The sequence below is a fragment of the Thalia democratica genome, chromosome 4 (genome assembly GCF_965202585.1).
Source record: "Thalia democratica chromosome 4, ktThaDemo2.hap1.1, whole genome shotgun sequence".
NCBI lineage: Eukaryota > Metazoa > Chordata > Thaliacea > Salpida > Salpidae > Thalia > Thalia democratica.
The window spans coordinates 11,112,523-11,135,109 of NC_139168.1; positions in this window are offsets into that span (position 1 = coordinate 11,112,523).

The window sequence follows — 22,587 nt, forward strand, 5'->3', positions numbered from 1 at the left end:
ACTTTATGCTCAAGTACAACGACATAAAATCAGTGACAGAAGTTCCGTACTTTGAAGGAGACCACTGGCCTGACTCACTGGAGAACTTCTTAGCGGAAGTAAAGAAGCCGGGTAGGCAGTCTGGGAGGTCGCAAGAAACGCAAGAAGCTGTGCAGAACGAAGATCTATTGAGAAAAGTAAAAGGCTATTTCAATGGTCATTCTAAGGTGAAAATGTTGTAAACAATACATGTTTGGTTTATTTAAATAAAAAAAAGAGTTAAAATTAAATACTATTTCTATTATACTTATAACTTTGACAACTAAAACAACTTTAGAATGAATTTATGTCTATTGAATTTTAGTAAATATTAAACTAGTAAGTTTGAATTTTTTTTTAGAATAACTTCGTTGTCATGTTGAACAATGACGGGCCGGCAAAAAAAGATACGGACAAAGATGTCGATACTGACTTGATGAAGACGGCGCAGCATTTCTTGCAGACGTGCAAAATGCAAGGCTGGAAATTTTCCAGCTTACAAGAAGCCGCTGTTAGTGAACTTTATGCTTTTATCTAGTCAATAAATATAATTATTTTAACGGTTTTAGTAACTAATCAGCAAATGCTAACACATTTAAAAAACGACAATCTTTCTATGTCTTATTAATAATTTTTGACACTTTTACTAAATATTGGTACTTGTATAACTTAACTTTTATCAAGAAGCTACTGTTGGTCATCATATTTTTTATTTAAGAATAATGACGTTAAAAGTTAATATATTTCGGAAGTTTTAATAACTTTTTAGTTCTACGAAATTATACTTTTTTACGCAACAAAAGTTTTGATGTTACGAAATTAACAATTTTTTGTGTTTTTGTACAACATTCAATACTTTTATTCCTCCTTGTATATACTTTGGCAAGGCTTTTTCAAGGCTGGAATTTTTCTAGCCCGCAAGAAGCTGCTGTTAGTGGTTTCTTAATTACCAGGGTTGCCACACACTCAGGGAACTCAGGGAATTCAGGGAATCTCAGGGAATTTTCAAACTGTAGAAAATCTCAGGGAAACTCAGGGAATCTCAGGGAAACTCAGGGAATTTTGGCATTTTTCTTTTAACTCAGGGAAACTCAGGGAAGTTTTGATTTTTTCTCTAAATTTCAGGGAAGTTTTTGAAAATCTCAGGGAAATTTTTTTCTAGATCTAGAATGAGGTTTAGTTAATCTAGTTTCAATATTTTGTTCAAAAGTAGTAATTTTTTATTATTTAAGTGGTTATTTAGAATTTTTTTAGCCTTGCAGCTAGTTCTTCAATATTCTTAGTATTAACATTTTAAGTTTTAAACTTATATTTACTTAAGTAAAATCAAACAGTTTAGAGAAATGAAAGTTGTTGTTAACTATTCATTGAAAAGTTCTAATAAACTTTTTATTTATAGTTACTTATGTAGTTTAAAAAACACTATGTTGTACTATTAGTTCTTATTTTTTAAATAATAAAGTTATTTGTTATTTGTTTACAACTACTTGTTTTCAGTAAAAAAAATTAAAATGAATACAGATTAGTGTTGTATTACTTTTGTTAAAAAAATAGAGGTTAATTTTTTTTTATAAATAATAATTTCAAAAGTAGTAGCAGTAATGGTAATTAATAGATGTAGTAGATGTGAATGTTTTAATATACTTTACAACTTTTTTGCAGATTTAATTTAAAAGCTTTTATAAGTATTATGAGTAAAGTACAGTTTAAAACCTTGTTTAAAAAATGTTGGCTTAACCATGAAGACTTCAAAGATTGGTTACTTGGGGATGTTGACAAAGAGAAGTTTAAATGTAAGTGGTGTGGTGATGATACACCAATGGCCTTATCCAACATGGGTATAAGGGCATTGAAATCGCACAGTATGTCAAAAAAACATATTAAATTGAAAGCCTCTAAGAGTAAAAATAATGCAATTACTTCTTATTTTGGTTGTTTTTTTCATAAACTTAATGCAGAAGCATACACATACAACCTTCCTTTTATTATTAAAGAAGAAAAATGAGAATGAGGTATTAATAATTTGTGTTAGAAGAGAAATTTTTTTTTTTAAGATCTGAAAAATACTCAGGGAAACTCAGGGAAATTTAAGGTTACTCAGGGAAATTTTTTGTCACTCAGGGAAGATTTTTTGGCTCAAAGAGTGGCAACCCTGTAATTACTTAACTAAGCTAAAAGTTTTAAACTGGGAAAATCTCATATTTTTTTTTAATGTCTTACTTACTCGATAAAAGCTTTGACATTTTTTAATTTACAAATTCTTTGTGCTTTATTTAGATTTACAATACTTAAAACTTTAAATAGTTATTTTACCTATATTTTATCAATATTCTGGAGTATAATATACTTTTCATTCATTATTTTTAATAGATTTCGACAAAACACATGTTAATTGAGTTGCACAAAGGCTTTGTAAAAAGTGACGAAAGTGCTGAAGTAAACAACACAAATCTTGATGTAAATAAAAAATACATTTCAGAAGTTATCAAACTTTCAGTAGCTAAGAAATCTTGTAAAGAAACTAATAATTATATTTATGAGTTGATTAAAGAATTCGATGAAGAATTGAACAAAATTATTGAGGATCATAACAAACATGCTGAACTATTTAAAAAATTGGAAGAAATATTTAAAACACGTGAAGAATATGTCAAGAGTGTTGAAGAAATAATTAAAGGTAAAGTTAAAGTGCAGTATATATATGACTAAATAAAATGTATAAGTCTAATATAACATAATAACATATTTATAAATTTTGTTATAGCTTGTACAAGTTGTTTTAAAATTTAGCTGTAGTTTTACATATGTATAGTTTTTGTTAGTTATTAAATTAAAATAAACAGTACAAAAGTTGTTTCTCTCTAGTATACCATTCTGAAATTAGTACTTATAATTGTTACTTACATATAGTTTCTGTTTTAATTTTTTTTTACCTTTATTAACTTTAAAACTACTCATAATATTGTGTTTCAAGTGTTTATATACAGAGTTTGATTTTTTTTTTAATTTTTTGTGTTTATAAAAACTTACAAACATAGTTATTTTATTAACAGAAAAAATAGTACGAAACAACACTAAACACAATATTGCTGTTGACCCGAACAACTTACCTGTTGAAACTAGTTGTCCTCATCGTGAATCTAATGTCTTAATTGAGCACAACTATGTAAAATGTTGCACAAATAAGGTACTTTGTAAAGAAAATTTCAAAGAAAAAACAAAAAAAGCAGGTAATTTGATTTAAATTAAACTTACATCGGCTGTGCACACTTATAATTATAATTCAGTATAATTCCTTTTGACAATAAACTAGACTAGTTTTTATAACTGTGAGTTTCAAAGACATTTTCATAATTGGATCTTTTAAAGAATATGAAAAAACAGTTTCCTCGTTTTATTTAAGGATCGGAAGGCCTTGGTTGACCTAAGGAAAAATTTCGAAAATAAAAATTTTGCGGTTTGCAGTTATTTAGTATTTTGTACGTTAGTTAACTATTTCCTATTTTGCTACCTTACTAGTAAAGGGTTAATAACCATAAAAAACTAGAAATCAAATAGCTAGGTAAACTTAAAAAAATCTCAAAGTTGGAACTCTCTTTTAGTCCACACACTATATATTGCTCTTAGATTTATTTGGATCACCATAAAAAGTTGAAGATATCTCCTAATTTAGAATCCTTTCTAAACTACTATAGAATGATATAATGGTTCATAATAAATTTTGACTGCAAAGTTTTGATTACTTCAATGTTTAACTAGATATAAAAACACACAATAATGATATAAGTTTCAAGAACAAAATAGTTTTTTTAATCAGTTTACTAATTTTTATTCTAGTTCTTCTTTTTTTTAATTGTATTTTTTTTAAACCATGTAACATTTAAACTGAATCTTGTTTTTATACTGTTGTTAAAAATTTTTGATTTTTAAATACTTTGACGTTATAGTTTTGATTAGTTTGTTGTACTTACTTGCTTCGATAAATTTTAATATTTCTTTGTTTCTATTTTTATGTTTTTTCTTATATCATTATTGAAGCTGTTCAGTTTTATTACAACTTTAACTCAATATTTGAAAAACAGCGGCCCAAAACAGAAGAAAGCACAATAAAAGAAAATTGTCAGATACTTCAGATCAAGGTTCTAGTCGTAAAAAGAAAAGTAAGCAACATTCGATTTAAAACGTTTTAGTTAACATAAAAATTAATTTCTAACCAATATCAAATTTAAAAAATGATTTTGTGAAATGTTAAAACATTTATCAATACATCTAAGATCAAGAAATTTTAAAGATGTTTTGTTTTAAGCATTGTAAAACTTGGTTAAACAAGTTTAAATTTATAAATCGCTTTATTAAAAAGTTTAAATACTTTATAAGAAATATCATGTTTATTATTTTTATGAATAACCTTAATGAAATTTTACGTCACTGATCAATATCGGTAAACGGTCGGTTTCGTTAAAGCATAATAAATCGTTTGTAGATTGACGACTGCAAGTTTTGTTGCCGTTGACTAAATAGTTTTATAGAAAAGAAACTCGAGTCTTAGTCTATCGAAGGCTTGTAGTCTGATAACTGGTGAAATGATTAAACCTTGATAGTTATTTTTCATTACAAATTATAAATCAATATTAGTATTTTATCAGTTAGTTTTTTTAGTACTTATTTTTTACAGATTTTATTTACAATTATGTTACCTGAATAAAATTTTATAGGATTTGATTACATCAATGAGTTTGAAGCTCGCTTGGATAAAATTTTCACAACCTTCGACGATTTGGTAGAACAACAGAATCACGAGGAAGTCTCCAAGCATTGCAGATTGAGATCGGTCGCAAACAAACCGAAAAAAAGAGGACAGAGAAAACGAAAACTTCAAGAGTCGTCAGATCAGGCTTCCAAAAATATAAGTATGTGCTTTGTTTGAATTACTAATAATTTTAATCAGTTTAAATTATATTTCAGAACCCGACTTATGGTTTTAATAGAAAATCTTAAATGTTCGAACTTTATTTTAAAAACTTTAGATGGGGTAAGGTGTTTTATCTATTAAAAATTTCTTAACTTAAGTAAAATTTCAGTTTCAATACTTTTACAAATGTACAGTAGTAAACAAGGTTTTTTTTTTTGCTTGGTTAACACAAAGTAGCTAAGTCAATTTTTAAATAATTTACAAAGTACACAACTTTTCAGAAGTTGGAACCACAAGAAAGGAAAGACTTAGTTTTTTTAAACTTAGTATTTAGTACCAACGTAAAAAACAAAAACCTTACCATATTATTTACTTATTATTCTTTACAGATTTTAGTATAAACTTATCCAATTACATATTTAAATTCGTGATATCTACTTTGCAGAAATTGGAACCAGTAACACAACAAAGGCAATGATCCATGGAAATCATTTAAAGGGGCAGCCCATGCTCAACACAGCGCCTCTCGCTAAAGTCTCCAGGCCCGGTTTGAATCTTGCATTAGTAACCAAAAATGCTAAAAAAGAAACAAGCGCAAAAAAAATGCTGACTATTCAAGTAGATAAAAACAGAATAGAAAAACTGACTACCAAATCTAAAGCTAGTACCCGACAAGAACATAGTGCCGAAGAAGAACCAAGTGTTCAAGAAATTAAAAAGGCAACAACGACAAACCAGTTAGTGAAGAACACACAGCTGACCAGTAAAGTCAAACTACATAATAAAAATAAAGTACAAAAGAAAAACAAACTGACGAATAAAGACCTGCTGTCAGAAGCGGAGCAAGAGAGGAGAAGACGTGACTATTGTGCGATTCATTATATGAGAGAATTAGCTCAATTGAAAATAAACACTAGTAGTAGACAAAGTCTTAAACCCATAGATAAGGAGTCCGAAATCAAAAAAATATTTACACAAGATGCTACGAAAGAAATGTTAAAGAAATTTAATAACTTATATAGATCTTCAGAAAGCTTTAGAAAAAACTTTAACATATATAAGCTCAACTGCTTCAAATTTCCAAAGTCTTTAGAAATTAAGTAGCTTCTGTATTTCTTGACTGACAGTTTTGTAGTTGTTTGTTTTTTAAAAGATGTTTTAATTTAAAAAAAAGATTTAAAATTAAATTAAAAGTAAACTGCAGTAATTATCTTCTGAGATAAAACCGTACACAAGATGAATTTCTGCTTTAATTAAACTTTTTTCCGACTAGCTCACTGCTAATATTAGTATATATTTATAAAGTTAGAGTTTTTTATCCTGAAAAAATAGATTTTAATTTTTAGATAATAAGTAATGTGTTAGATGTTTTAAAACACACATAAAATTTTATACTTTAATTTGTAGCATAAACAATATTCTTTCGTATTTGCAGCTGATACTAGTAGATCTTTATAGACGATGTTCGGTTTTTTACAAGCTAATAATAGTTTTGTTCTTTTATCGTATCTCACACTTTTCTTGCGTAATAAAAAGTGTATATTAAAAAAATTCGTTGTCTAATATTTACTTGTTAGTATAAATATAATAGTTTCCAAGTAGTAGGTTACTTCGCAAATAAATGCTTATCAATGAGTTGGAGACTTACAGTATAACAAATGTTTAAAAACATCTATTTTGAAACTTTGTTTGAACCAAGCATTAAACAATTTACATTATCACACTTAATATTCTGTATTTAATAAAGTTCGAGAAAAAAGTCTCGTCTTAATAGAAAAGAACTAGAATAAAGCAAAAGAAAAAATACAAATAAATAAAGATTCAATCTTATTTTTTAATTAACCAATTTTTTTTCGGATTTTTATATCAATGTAATTTTGTATACATCGATAAAATTTTTCTGAGCTTCCGCTTGAGAATGGATCAGCATGTAGCTAAGGTTTTCAGAATCTAGATTGGGGTAGCTAGTAAACCTAGTTAAACTCATTAAGCAACTTAAGATCAATTTTAACATATCTGTAACGCTCCTAACATTGTTTGTAAAATAATTATATATGATAATAGTTTTACAAATTTATTTAAAGAACGGTAATTTTTATTACTTAGATATATAAGAATACCTTTTTATATAAACATATAAGTCAAAGTTGTGCAAACAAAAGTTTGTTTACAGTTCTATTTTGTTTAATCTATAGCAGGGGTGGTCAACGTTTTCCAATAAACGGGAGGGATCCGAAAAACTTAAGTCTTTTGCGGGCCGGAGCATTTTAATTAGTGATTTACCGGATCCAGTAACTAGATCCAGTCGGAAAATGACCTTTTAGATCCAAATCCGACTGGATACTAATTCTAAGTCGAGATCCGGTCTGATTTTAATTTTTAAAAAAGGATTTGGATTCTGCCAGATTCTAATTTTATGGATACAGTTGATTACATTTTTGAATCCCTCAAATTTACAAAACTTTCTCTAGTCTGACAACTTAAGATGTAGATTGTGACATGTCAGATATTAGAATGTTAGATGTCTATAAATAGAATTGACATTGTAATTGATAAATATTGTACTTTAAGAAAGACTTTGCTTGGGGTAATTTCGCAAAAAGATATTCCAACTAAGTCAGAACATAACAAAATATTAGGACAAAATGGTGTATTTATTAGTACACATTAATTTATTAGGTCATTTTTAGCATGTTTTTAAAGTCAAACTTTTACAGTTTTGTTTTGTATAAGTATCAAAAAAAGTTTTATCAAAATAATGTATCATTGACCCTTCGCGGGCCTGTCACTTTGCTTGTGGGCCGGTAATTTTCATTTGCCGGCCGGATCCCATTAAAGTTTAGAAAACAGTCGGGGGCCGGTCATTTTCACTCTGCGGGCCGTACGTTGCCCACCCTTAATGTATAGTCTATTAAATGACAAAAAAACTCTAAATGTTTGGTCCTAAAACCTAGTGCATGTAGAATCTTTTGGTATTCGAGAAAAAATCCATATATATTTCAATGTCTTGTCTACGAGAAGTCTAAAACACTTTTTTTCAATTTTTGAAGTACATTAACTAAATTCGATTAGTAAAGCTTTCTAGTCATAGGTTTTAATAGCCGTTTATTCTATGTTGATATAACTTCAAACATTTTGTACCGCTTACGCGGTAATTGTCTCTTTTTTATTTTCTTCTTTTTTCTCAAGCGAGTATAAATTAAGAATATCGCGCGTAATTTAGGCTTCAGTTGTTACTGCGTAGCAGCAACTGAAGTCATGGCGGCTTTTCGCTGCATTTCGTTGTAAATGGTTTCAATCTAGTTAGTCGAGTTTATTTCGATTTTAGAACACTTTTTGAGTTTGGTTTAAACGTTTAGTTTTTAGTTTCTTTGATTCGAATATTTTCGTCTTTTAAAAGAACTGATAATTTGATTTATTAGTGTAATGTTGTGCAGTATTTTATCATCTTTTCGTTTCGCAATTTCATTGTAAAAATAATCATTATCACAGATTCGAACTAAGTTTAAATAAGCATAAGTAACTGATTTATTAAACCTTTAATAAATAGTAAGTAAGTCATATTAGTCTTTTTATCAACTATAATTTAAGCGTTATCTTTGGGACATCTATTATACAAGTTAGAGCGCACGATGCGTTATAAACCAGGCCCCTAAATTGTATAATTAGAAACCCGAGATAGCGACTTGATGACCCGGACGTCCAGTTAATTATAGCTGGAATTGAACACAGATACCTTCATTAAAATTTCTACGTTTTTTAGATGGTGACATGGGGACAGAGTGGAATAAACCTGGTTTAATAATAGTATAAATTTCATAAACTTTATGGCATTTATTTAACCTAGTTATCAGGTCTGTAAAATTTATAAAAATTAGTTTTAAATTTCTAGTCGGAAAAACAACTAAGTAGTTCGAGTTTGTGATAGATTTGAGTTGTTTTGTCTAATGGTAATTAGTTTTATTGTGTTTAATTTTATCTTAGAGTGGTTTGGGAAAAGCTGTTCGACATGTGTTCGAACTAAAATGTGTTGGTGGTGTATGATATTATCGCAATTCATCGTTGAAGCGTTTTTTTAAAGTGAATTTTAAATTTTGTACGAGCAAGTTGAAATAAAAGTCTTGTTTTCAAGTTGTTCCGCCGTCTCGTCAAATAAATTAATTAAATATCGTTTAATCGTTTTAAACATTTTATTTAAAGAGAAATGTTCACTTAAAACAGAAGAATGTTAAAGCATTCTAATAATAAATTTTTTCTTAAAACGTAAAGAATTTTAAACGTCTATAAAAGTTAGCAACTGTAAAGTTTAATTTTTTTGTTTTCAGACAATCGTTTTAATTTGAACTATAACGGGTGATAAACTTTTTAAACTGCATGTAAAAACATTGTTGTTTTTCGTTCGTCTTTGTAAAAATACTTGCATGAGGTTATTAAAACTTGTTTTCAAGTGTATAATTGGTTAATAAAGTAAAATGTCTTAAATTTATTAAACTTAATTTAATTTTATTTTTAGCAACAATGATATGTTCAAACTTTGAACTTTAATATTTATAGTTGTTTGACAATGACCTTGTTAATTGCTTGTAACAAGCTTTATTGGCTTGTAACAAACTTTATTGGTTTGTTGTTTTAAATCTAACCGTACTTTTAAAAAACATTTTTAACGAGGTCATTTGAGCTATTAAATGTTTTACCCGGTATTTAAAATCAAAAAATAAAAAGATTTGTTTAAAATTTGTTAGAATATTAAAGTTTTTAAAATCAGTACAAGCTCACTGGCTTTATATTTTTACGAAAAGAAGTTTAAACTTTTGAGACGCATGTAATTGCATGTTTTGTCAACTAACTCGTGTAAAATGTGAAATGTTTTTTATGTTAAATCTTGTAGAGAATTACTTCGTATTAATTGGAGCCACAAATGTTTTTCAATTATTTTAAAACATAACAGACTATAAAGTTAAAATATAAATAAACTTATTGACAAATGTTGTGGCTAACTAATAGCATATGAGTTTGTAAATTTAAATCTTTTAATGTTTTAACTTGTTTTTAAAATTGATATCAAGTAGTGCATTACGTACATTATAATTGCACTTTCGCACGAACGGTTCGAAAAACAAATCGGCGAGAAGCGGTACGAGGAGACCGAGCTTTATGTACGAGGAGATGTAAGAGGAGATGTACAAGGAGATGAACGAGGAGAGGAAGGAGGAGATGTATGGAGAGACGGATCAGAGGATTCCGTAGTGCCAACAGACCGTTAGGTGAGGCCAGGAGACGGATCTGAGGAGTCCGTAATGCCAACAGACCGCTAAGGTGAGGACATGAGACGGATTCCGTAGCGATAAACCGGTCAAACGACGAAGAGATGTACAAGGGTGGAGCGAGTTCCAGCAGTGAAGAAATTTTTTTAACTTTCTACATTTGTCTGTCATTTTGTAAAACTGTATCATACTTTTATTAATTTTGTGTGTTTTAAACTAATTTACAGAATTTTCAAAGTAAAGTAATGCTTTTTAAACTAACGAAATAAAAGTCGGCGGTCATTTTTCGTTCATTTTTCTATATAGGGAGTTTTAAGCATTCTTACAAGTGTTAATGAATAAAAATTAATGTTTTTTTTCGGAAAGCCAAGAATAAATTCTTAAAGTATGAAGGTAAGAAGAGGAAATGTACCGCTAACGCGGTAATTGTGTCTCTTTTTTGTTTTCTTCTTTTCTCTCAAGCGAGTATAAATTAAGAATATCGCGCGTAATTTGGAATTTTTAGTTTCTAATTTGTTGCAGCAAACTGAAGTCAGTGCAGCTTTTCGCTGCACTTAAGTGTCAATGGTTTCAATCTTGTTGTCGAGTTTATTTCGATTTTAGAACACTTATTGGGTTTGATTTAAACGTTTAGTTTTTAGTTTCTTTGATTCAAGTATTAGCGACTTTTAAAAGAATTGGTATTTCGATTTATTAGTTTATGTTGTGCAGTATTTTATCATCTTTTCGTTTCGCAATTTCATTGTAAGTATAATCATTATCACAGATTCGAACTAAGTTTAAATTAGTATAAGTAAATAATTTACTAAACCTTTAGTAAATAGTAAGTAAGTCATATTAGTTTATTTAAGTCAACTATAATTTAAGCGTTATCTTGGGGACATCTACTACACAAGTTAGAGCGCACTTTGCGTTATAAACCAGGCCAATAATAGTGTATAAGCAGAATCCTTTGATAGCGACCATATATATATTTATTTTTCATATCCTTATTAATCTAAAGTTTTAACTTACTTATACTTAATACGTCTTGTTCTATTAATCATTAATAAAGTTTTGTGTTATAATTAAGTTAAGTGTATTTTATTAGTGCATTAACACTTTATTCTTGAGTTCTTGTCAGGGTATTCAAGCATAGCTAAACAATCAAACTGTATAGTATAACATAAACTGAGCAAATATATTTTACAATTTGTAAAAACAAAAATAAATTAATAATAAAGTCTTGCAGCAACTCATTTGGTTTTTGAATTTGTTCTTTTTGATCAGGTTTATCTATTCTTTGTCGGCAAATACTAGCTTGGGTATTTGACATTCATGAGTTTCCCACACTTTGTGGTTTTTAGTGTCGAGATTCCAACGTTGTTAGTGTTTGCCATATTGCGTGTCACTAGAGATTTTTTGTTAAAACAAAATTTTAATAATTTTTTGTTTAGTTTAATGTTAATTTAAAGCGCAAGGTAATATTAAAGGTTATGGCAACTTGCTTGCTTGGACTTTTTTATTTTTTTTTTATTATTTTATTTTAAAAAAAGTTTATTTCAGGTGAATGGTTCTCGCTGGTAAAAGTAGAAGTATGAAAATTTTTGCAGGCCACAGTTATAGTCAGTATTTGTTTCTACTAGGGATCTACTCGTTTTTGGTTACTTTCAGGGAGGGGGCCTCGCCTGTTTAAAATGTACATTTTATTTTACAGTCTAAGTTTTCTTTTATTTAAATACTTATGTCCTAATAATATCTCTATTATTACTAATAAAACTATATGTAAAATCAACAATTTTATTCTTTTAATTACTACCTAAATATTTGACAACAATAATGATAGGTCAGCTATTAGGCGTTTTTTGTTTAAAAAATACGTAAACATTACTAAAATAAAAAATAAAAACAATTGCAAACTATGTGATGCAAAAGCAAAACTAATTAAATATTTTGACTTTGTTTTCCTCTTACAATTCAGTTCCATAAAATGTTGTTTTTTCAGTTCTCTAAGCATGTTGTTGATCGCTATTTGATATAATCATTTCCAAGCCACTTTTACTAGTAATATATGACATCTGTGAAAAATAAAAGCCCTAAAAACAAATAAGGATCTCTTTTTATATATTCTTTTATATTAAATTCAGTTTTATTTTAGTAAATATGTTTTTTTGAACTTGTTAAAAATAATCTTCGCATATTTAGCATATTGCACAGCACACTTTACTGTTTCAGTGATTTTATTCTGTTGACTAAAGTACAAACCAATCATAAAATACTACTAATTGCAAACAGCATAACTGTTTTTTGTTATAACTATCAAGTATATTAACCAACTATTTAAAGTTTTTAATTCGATTGCCACTTTTTTAAACAAAAAGTCAGCCTAAGTTAAATCAAACCAGCCAGATTTAATTAAAAATTAAAAATGTAAAAAGACGAGTCTAAAAACTTCTAAAAAAACTTCGCCACAAAAAAAATTTTTGTTGACAAATTAAGAAGATTTATTTTTAGTTAAAAATTTCTATGTTATATAATTTGTTAAAAGAAAAAAAAATTGTCAAAATCTTTGGTCTAAGGACCTGGTGAAGGAAAACATTTTTAATATCGAGTCGCACACCATGGATACCTTTTAACGTCTTGCTCAGCAAATGTTTAAGAAAAAGCAACAAAACTAACCTGTGTTTTGTTAAAAATATTTAAACATGCCAGATTCAGCCTAAGTTTTCAAAAACTCCAAACTAATCGCAAATATTCTGAGTAATATAAATGAATAGTAACTCTTATAATTAGTAATAACAAAATTATTAAATAAAAGTTTTATTGATTAAGAAAGAAATACAAATAATCATTAGTTTAGGCTACCAGTAATTTTTACGTTAAAAAATAATTGAACTCAATTTAACCTTAAAAATAAATAAAAAAATGACTAAATATTTTCGAAAAATCTTCGATCAAGCCTGAGATAGCCTGAATCAGGATGGTTACTAGTTCAGATGAAATGTTTATAGTTTTTTTAATTTTTTTGAAGGTTGTTTAAAGCACAAGTTTTTTGTTTTTTTTTGAAGAAAGTTTATGTCTGAAAATTAATCATTAAGTCTAAACCTACTAAAAATATATTGTAAAGCTACTTTGAATGTGTTCTATAGTGAATAAAACTTTAACTAATATAAATTATGCGTAATAGTTCTTTTACTTACCCATCCTAGATTTTATTACTGATTTATTTAGATTGTAGGTGAATACTGATTATTTTTGCCTTATCTTTTCAATTCCAAGTTATTCTACAATTTCAGGTTAAGTGCCATCCTGCTGAGCGTGTAACAACGCTGATCATTACAAATTACAATCAAACATCATAGTACAAGCTAAAATGCTTCTCTAAAAGTAATGCTACTCCCATGCAGTATTTTTTATAAACAAATAAACAAATCAGAAAGTTTTAAACATCAATGGAAGTTGTTATTTTTTTATTTAACAATTTTGTGTTTAAAAATCCTTCTGCTACATAGCTCTGTCTACTACAAATGAAAGTTCACAAAACTAATTTGCCTTAAAAAATAACTGTATATTTTTGTTTAACATTTGTTTTGTGTTCATATGCTTTTTCAATATTAAAAGTAACACAAAACTATTAACAATTAAAACATTCTAGCATTTAAAACCTTTGATTTTTTTTTTTTCAATATACAATAAGGAAAACAAAAATAGATTTCATAAATTATATAGATAAGTTTTGTTTTTATCTATGAAAGAAAGTTTTGAAACAAATTTTCTGAGATTAATTAGTTTGTTTTTTTGTTTATATTCTGTGTTTCCCCTTATGTTTGCTGAGTCAGTAAAAGAAACTTATTTAATGTTGTTTTTAATTTAAATTATTAATTTTTTTTTGTTTAATTCTTAATATGCTTTGGTAAGGTTGTTTAGAGATAAGGGTAAGAATCAATGAATTAAAAATTTAAACTTTTAAAAGATTTTAATTCAGGAAATAATAGGTGAAAACCTTAACGTTATAATCGGGCCCTACTGCTAAATTTTAATTTGTATTTTTCTACATTTTTAGGCCTAAATATTGATTTTTTTTAATGATTTTGAAATTTTATACAAGATATTAAAAACAAACCTATAAATTCTTCCTTAAAAAAAAAGAAAACTTAATATATAACTTTGTGTAACAGGCCACAATAACACGCTATAGGGCTGCAGCTATGTCTTTTGAGGGCCGCATGCCATCAAAACAAAAACAGGGAATAGAAAGTCCTCGACGTAAAGGGTAGAGATAGTCAGATGCCTTTCTACCATAAATAAGTTGAAAATAGAAATAAAAACCTGGCTTTAACTACAAAATATTAAATAACTGTTAAGGTTCGTTTTCCAATGATTCATTTTGTTGATGTGACGGAATTCCTCTAATATCTGCTCAGTCAGCATAAAAAAATTATAAAAATTTTATGTTTTAAATTAGTTCTTAACATGTTTGGGTAAGATGGGTTAGGTTTAAGGATATACAAAAAGTTAAAGGTATTTTGGGTAAGGTGAGTTAGGGTTAAGGGTATTAATAAATATTTTAAAAAATAAAGAAAAAAAGTTTTTAATAGATGATTCAGCAAATGTTAGGGGAAACACCTTTGCTTTAAAATCAGACCCTTCTCCAATAGTTTGACAGCGTTACCACACACTCAGGCTGGTTTGATATTTTCAGAAGTGTTGAGAAAATAATGTTTGAATAATTTAACTTCGTTTAAAAACAATTGATACAATGTGGTTACTGTTTTTCTTAGAAATTAAATAAGATTTGGTTGAATTCTAAACTAGGTATCCTACAGCTTGTAAACATATATCCCTGGTTTATGATTTATTTTTTAGCATAAAAAGTCTCAAGCATATAAAACAAACCTATATTGAGGTTTTTTGTAACAAATATTTGGGAAAGTGCTCCTAGTTTTTTTATATAAACAAAATGCTAATTTCATTGTAGTCTTTTTATTAGATGGATTATAAATTTTATCAATATTTTTTTATATTACATCGTCAGCTAAAATAGTTTTTAACTAGTCAGATCTAAAAAAAAATATAAACTTGGCCCGCTTACAAAAAAACTTTACAAACCCCTTATTTAGTTTTAAATATATATTTTTTTTAAATCTATCTATGTATTATTTCAAATGGCTAATTAAAATTGTTAGCTTAAATGCTCTAACTTGTCGCTAGCTTTAGTTTTGATTAAAGTTTAGTATTTTTATTTTAATGCTGAAAATAATATTTATATTTATAATAAAAACAGTTCTTATCAAAGATAACTAAGACTTAACTTCAAATATTTAAAGGAAAAGTTTATAGTTTAAGCAAATATTCACATTCATGTTTTTAGTGATTGAAACAATATGTGTATATGAAAGCTTTAAATAAAGTGGATTTTACAACACTCAAAACAGTTTTTAATATTAGGAGTTAAACATTCGTAGGAGTCTAGTATGCACTAAATGATTTTTTTTGCACAAAGGGTCAAACATGAACAAAGATGCATTTGCATTAAGAAAATTTTGCACGAAGGGACACTTTTGTACAAAGAAACTTTTTTAGGACGTTAACTTTGCAGAAAAAAAACTTTTGCATAAAAAAACTTTTATGTGAAGACACTTTTGCGAGATCGAAGCTTTTTTTTTGTTATTTTTTAACCTTAATTTTTATAATTAAACATTTTTAATTACTTTTAGTTCTACCCTTAACCCTCATCAACGGTCTAGAATTTCTACATCTGTTAACCCTAACCCTTACCCTTGGCCGGTAATTTTTTCTACTTAATGTGTAATTAACTTTTTCTTGTTGCGAAAGTATATGTTTCTCTTTGTTTAGTATATTGATTTTAACTTTTACGTAAAAATGACCTTAAGTGCAAAGAAAGACTTTCCGTGCAAAAGTGTATTTGTGTAAAAGTGTCCCTTTATGAATATTTGACAATTCGTGCAAAAATGTCCCTTCGTGCAAAAATTTTTTTGTGTAAAAGTGTCCCTTTGTGAATATTTGACAATTCGTGCAAAAATGTTTTCGTGCTTATTTGACCCGTTGCCGTTAAATACACCTAGTTAATTTTATTTAAAAGGTTAAGCACAACCTAGTGTTAATAGAAAGTATTAAAACTTTTGATATTTATAATATATACTTGATACCGTATTAAAAATAAATATTTTAATCCGATCTTAATATTTATCCCTTTTTTTCAAATTCTAGGCAGCGTACACTAAAAAAACTACCTTGGGTTTTTTTTCTAACAAAATTACTAGTTTGTTATTTTTTGTGTAAAAGCTTTAAACTATTTCAAAACGTAATTATAATGGCTGTTTAATAGTTTACAAAGTTGTGTAAATTGTTTTAAGGGTTAACTAAAACAGGATAGGTAAAATGTTTCACTAAAAATTGAATTGGACAATACATTGAACATTTAGGAATAAAAACTTAAGTTTAAATATTTTAAAACTTAACTTGTAAAAGTTTCAAAAGAAAATATAGCAAAAAGTTTCTAATTACTAAATACAATTTTGCTTTTTATAAATACAGCATGTTTAAAACGTTAAATAATACAGTTATATTCTTGTTTAAATTAAAAACAGCTCCTATATTGCTTTGTATTAAAAATTCTTGTTTAAACTTTATCTATTATAGTTTACATCTATGATATAGAAAAAAATAATTCACAACAACTAAAAATTCACATTAAAAAATCTATATTAGTCTTGTTAAAGCTTTTAATCAGAAAATCTTAGTCCAATTTAAATTATTAAATAACTAAATAGATCAAAATGACTTTTGGTTTTGGTTTTTTGTTTTAGATACAGGTACTTTGGGTAATCTACTAATAATTTCTTTTATGTACTAAATATTTCTACATTACTTTTGTAAGTCTTCTAGTAGAAGTCAATTTTTCATTAATGTTTGGTTGCCGCTCTTTGAGCCAAAACAAACATCCTAAATAACTAAAAACTGTTATAATAGACCTTAAACGGTCCTAAGTTATCCTGTGTTTTTTAATCCTTTAAAAATGCCTAAATAAAGAGGTAATTACCTAGAATGATGTCGAACCAATATCAAGCTGAAATTATGTCGTATTCTATGTAGTTTTAAACCATAATTTTAGGCTTAAAATAAATATTTTTTATCATAGTATATTTTATATGAAAATATATTTTGTTTTAAACAATCTATATTATACATTTAAGATTTAAAAAAATGTTTTACATAAACTAAATTATTTAATCAATTTTATTTTACAATGTTGTAATCAACATAATTTAACTGATAAAATCGCTTTGTATTGTAAAATGAAACGATTAAAGATTTAAGATTTATTAGTTTATGATAAATAAGTTTAATTTTGTTTATGTGTTCATTAAAAATAAATTAAATATTTAGCGATTTTTCAAAAATTAGAAATATTCTGAGTTATCCTGATTTTCCTAGATATCTTTACTTTGGTTTGTAGCAACCCTGCAACTTAAAATGTCATCTTTTTACTTTTATAAGTTTAAATAGTTAAAAATATAGAATTTTTATACTTCTTTATTTAGTTCTAGGTAACTTTTTTCTCCAATTTTTTTACATAATTTTGTTTTTCTTTGATAAGCTAGAGTCAATTTTAGAATTTTAAAACTTTAAAATTTTACACCAGGTCCAAAAAATTTTTTAGTAGATCCTTAATCTATTTTTTTAACGGTAAAACAAAATAAAATCTGTCTACTTTGACCACGTTAAACAAATACTATAAAAACTCTTTTTTTTTTGTAATATTTTATTAGGTTTCATATGCTTAAAAAAATTACCAGTAAACTTCTTAAAACTGTTTTTTCGTATCTAAGTTTAAAAAAACATAAAATTAGAAGTTAATAAACAATATGTAACTGTTAATTGTAATCATTTTATAAACTCTTAAGTAAAATAAGTTCTGCCTTACAAATAATGATAATATTTGTTTTATCACATTGTCAGATTATAACGTTCCTAATACTTTACCTAATACGGTAGCCCACAATGGCGTCCTTTTAAGTAGTGAGAACTACCAATCTTTTGATCAACAATTAATTATGTCAGAATTTGAGAAAAATAAGATACATAAAACCTGTAATAAAAGTGGGCATTATAGCATTAACAATGAAAGCAGAGTAAACACCATTAGACAGAAGCAGTCTTTAGATTATGAAAGTTCACTAGAAGTGGAAGAATTGGAGATAGAGAAACTTACAAAACTAGTAGCCCAAGCTAGAATTTTAGAAAAGAAAGCCACCTTAAAAAGGGAATTGAATTCAATTTATAATAGATTAGATAAAGGTCAAAATAAATCACAAAGTAAGATAGGTTACAGTGGTAGTAGTCCTGTATATAATTCTTCCCACACTGAAGGGGCTACATATAACAGCAGTTTGAAACAAAGGACTTAAGAAAAATGCAAACTTTTTTCCCAGATTGAGGCTATAGGGGACCTTGTAATTGAATTAAGATTTTTTGAGGATAGGTGTAGTACTTATGGCATTACTGATGATACTGAAAAGTTTGAAATACTTCAAAGAATCTGGCCACGTCCTGATATAATAGATTTTTTTGAAGCTTATGATGAGGACAGAACATACTTTAATCTTTTCAAATTTTTAGAAGGCCAAGGCAGTAAATCGCCAAAAATCTTAGGAACCCATCCAACGTGGGAAGGGCCAGTAAAGTTCCAAAAAATAGTACTTGTCAGCAAAAAAGTGGGCAAAATCAAATGAGCAAGATAGAATTAAGTACTTCATGTATGTTCATGCTCCTGATAAATTAAAAAAGAAAATTAAGGAAAATTTTGGGTTAAGGTATGAGGAATTTTTAAGGCACACAGAATCAATATGTGAGATAGAAGAACAGAGAGTTGTAGAGCAAGCCAAACATGTTTCATATGAACCTCACAAACCATACTATGGTAGGAACAGAAGCAAAAGACACAATAATGTAGGTTGGCAGGAAAACCAAAATCTGTTTCATAATAACCACAGTAGTAACCAGCCTAATCAAAATTACTGTAGGCTAGAAGATAACCAATGTACAAATAATGGCAGAGTCCACTATAACTACAAAACCCAAGACAATAACCATAATGTAAATGATTATCATCCAAACCATACTATTTCTAAAGTAAATGGAGAAAATGATAGAACAGTAAAACACTGTAATTTTGCAACCACAAAAACTCCTTCAGTTCATTCAACCAGAAAGGCACAAAAATTAAAACCTAAAGCTCCAAGAAAAATTATAACATATGGAGTAACGACCGAGTTGTGTGGTTTAATCTTAAAAAGGGCTATGGATTCATTCATTGTTATAATAAGGACAGTGATGTTTTTGTTCATCTCACTGAAATTACCAAAAACAACCCTAATAAGTTTTTAAGATCACTTGTTAAAGGTGAGGCTGTTGAATTTGATGTTGTAATGAGTGAAAGAAAAATGCCTCAGGCTGTGAACGTAACAGGTCCTAATAAGAAACCAGTTAAAGGTTCCAAATATGCCCAAGACAGGTGGCCAATCTATAATCAGAGTTTTAACAGGCAACAGAGGCCTCAACAAAAATGTTATTTTGTCAGTGACTATTGTAATGTCTGTAATGAAATAATTGTAAATATAACTTTAAGTTAAAAATTGTTATATAAAATATTTTTTTCAAATATTTTAAAATTGCTACTCTAGAATTTTAATAAAATAATTGAACAAAATGTATATAAGATAAAAGTTTGTGATGATACACAGCAAAAAAAAAGTAACAATAATTGTTTTAAAATCAAAATGCAAAATCATTTCATTCTTCAAAAATACTTAAATTGTGAAAAAATATTTCAAAAGAATGAAATATAAATTAAATTAAAAAATTCGTGTATGTTTTTACGGTAAACTTCTAAAATAAAAAGTAATAGTTACTAGTTAGTTAAGTGGTTTTATTAGTAAGAACAACGACTCTTAAGAATAAAAAGTATTGGTATTTTTTTTAATGAAGTTTTGTGACATACTTTTTTTTGCTTAATTTATTTGATAGCTTTAAACTGCATTTTCATTATTTTTTTTTTCAGTTACTAATCACTATAAAGAACTTTTTAAAAGTATATTTTTCTCTATTATTTTTTGGTTTAACAATCTTGATTATTAAAAAAATAATAATCTACTGATAACCTTAACTTTCAAAAAATAATTTTGATTTAACACAAAAAAATAAATAAACTAGGACTACTTCTAAAAATCAGTTCAGAAAAGTATTTCTGAACGAAATTTCCAAACATTATCGAATTTTATCAATTCTTTGCAAAACAAATATGTTGTTCTTACAAAAATCCATATTACAAAACCATTACTCAAGTATAAAAGATAACACAACAAAAGCTGTGTTAATAAAAAATTGTTTTTGTATTATTTTCCTAAAATAAAACTACTTTAGTTTGTAATTAATAAAATATTAAGTCAAGCTTTAAATTAGTTTTCAAAAAAAAGTATAAGAACTATAATCGAAGATAGTCTGTATTTATTAACTTTGAATTACAAGTTTACAAAAGAACTTCAACAAATGAAGTTCCGATTTTACACTTAAACTTATATATTTGTTTAGAAGTATTTTTTAGGTAACAAAAAGCTTACCAAAGTTAAAATACTTATACCAAACTGCTTTTACTAATCATCTTAAACTAGTTTTAGCTTTTAAAAACTTACAAGTTATTAATCCGTTTTAGTAATTAACTTTCGATAAAAATATTATTAACTGTACAAACAATTTCTAAAATAAAGTTTTAAAAGGTATGATTTAATTTTAAATAAATTTAGTTTTGTTAAACTTTTAAATATAGTTTTAATAAACTTAACTTAACTAAGATAAACCTACTAAACTTCGGTTTAAACTTTTTCGTTTTAATGTTAATAAAGTAAAAATTAATCAATTTTAAAATACAAGAAAGTTTATATGCATAAATGTAATTATATTGTTTGTGAGTTTGGTAATGTTATTTCATTACAGAATCATATTAACTAAAACTTAAAGAATATGTTCTTTGATTATTTGTAAAAGAAGAGTTTAGCAAGTATTACACTCGATATTATTTTAATTGTTGTACCATTTAATATTTGTTATATTATTTTACCTGTAATTCAATATTTGAGTATTTGAATTCATATTTTTACATTACAATAATAAAAAGTTTTATTTTATGCAGCAGCTTATTACCTTTTTTTCAGCTTATCTGTTTAGTTATCAAAATTTTGAACTTTTTTTTTCTAATTTTTAATAAACTTTTATAATAAACTATTTAGTTGTACATAAAACTTCTTATTGATAACAAGTATATAAAGCTTTTAAAAATATAAAAGCTTTCAGCTTAAAATATGTAACAAAGTTACCACTTTATTAAAGAAACAAACCATGAAAAATGACATTATACTATCTTTGTTGAATTTTGCAGAAGAAATAACCAAGTATTTTTAACTTAAGCTGAAAATATCTGATTTAAAAACACTCATTTGTATTCGTAATGCTATTTGATATAATAAAAATATAATCATAAGCAGGGGCGTCGCGTGGGGTGTTGCACTGCCGCAACTGCACCACATTGAAATTTTGTAAGAAAAAAAATAAGTATCTATAACGTTTTCGTTATTTTTTAAACGAAATCTCTTTTAAAACTCCAATTTTGAAAACGACCATTTTGCCCACTTCACTGCCGCAAAATCTTAGCTGACTGCCGCAAATGAACTCAAAAAAGCAAAATTTCTTCAAGAACTACCGCAAAATCAATATCTTGCGGTAAGTAAGTTAAGTTGAAAATTCCCTAAAACAGGACTTGCTTAAGTATGATCTACAAGCTATTGTAAACATAAAGTAAAAACAAAGCTAAGCTACTGCAAAGTGCAAAGGATTAAACTTAAGTTTTTATTCCCCCCTGATTTTTTAAATTTAAGAGATCACTTCTAACAAAAAGAAACAATAAAAGAACAAAACTTATCATAAATTACATATTTTGAAAAAAATAGACAAAAACCTAAATTACCAAAGTTTTAAAAGTTTGTTTTTTTTATTTAAATCTGCATACATAAACTTAACTTTAACTGATTATTGCTATCATTAAGTTAATAAAATATTTAATTAAATTATATTTAAATATAAAATTTGAGTGCTGAAAATAAATGTTAAGAAGTTTATTATAAACTTCTAGTTTACTCTTACAGAAAAATAATTTAGATTTATACTAAATTAAAACTAGTATTATTGATACAGTCACATATTTAAATAAAGTAAATAGCTTTAACTTAGAAATTTTGATTACTTAGAGTAGTTTAACATTTTAGGAGAATTTAGTCTACTTTATATGACTTTTGGTTTAATTTTTTTATTAACAAAGAAAAAATTTTAGATAAAATT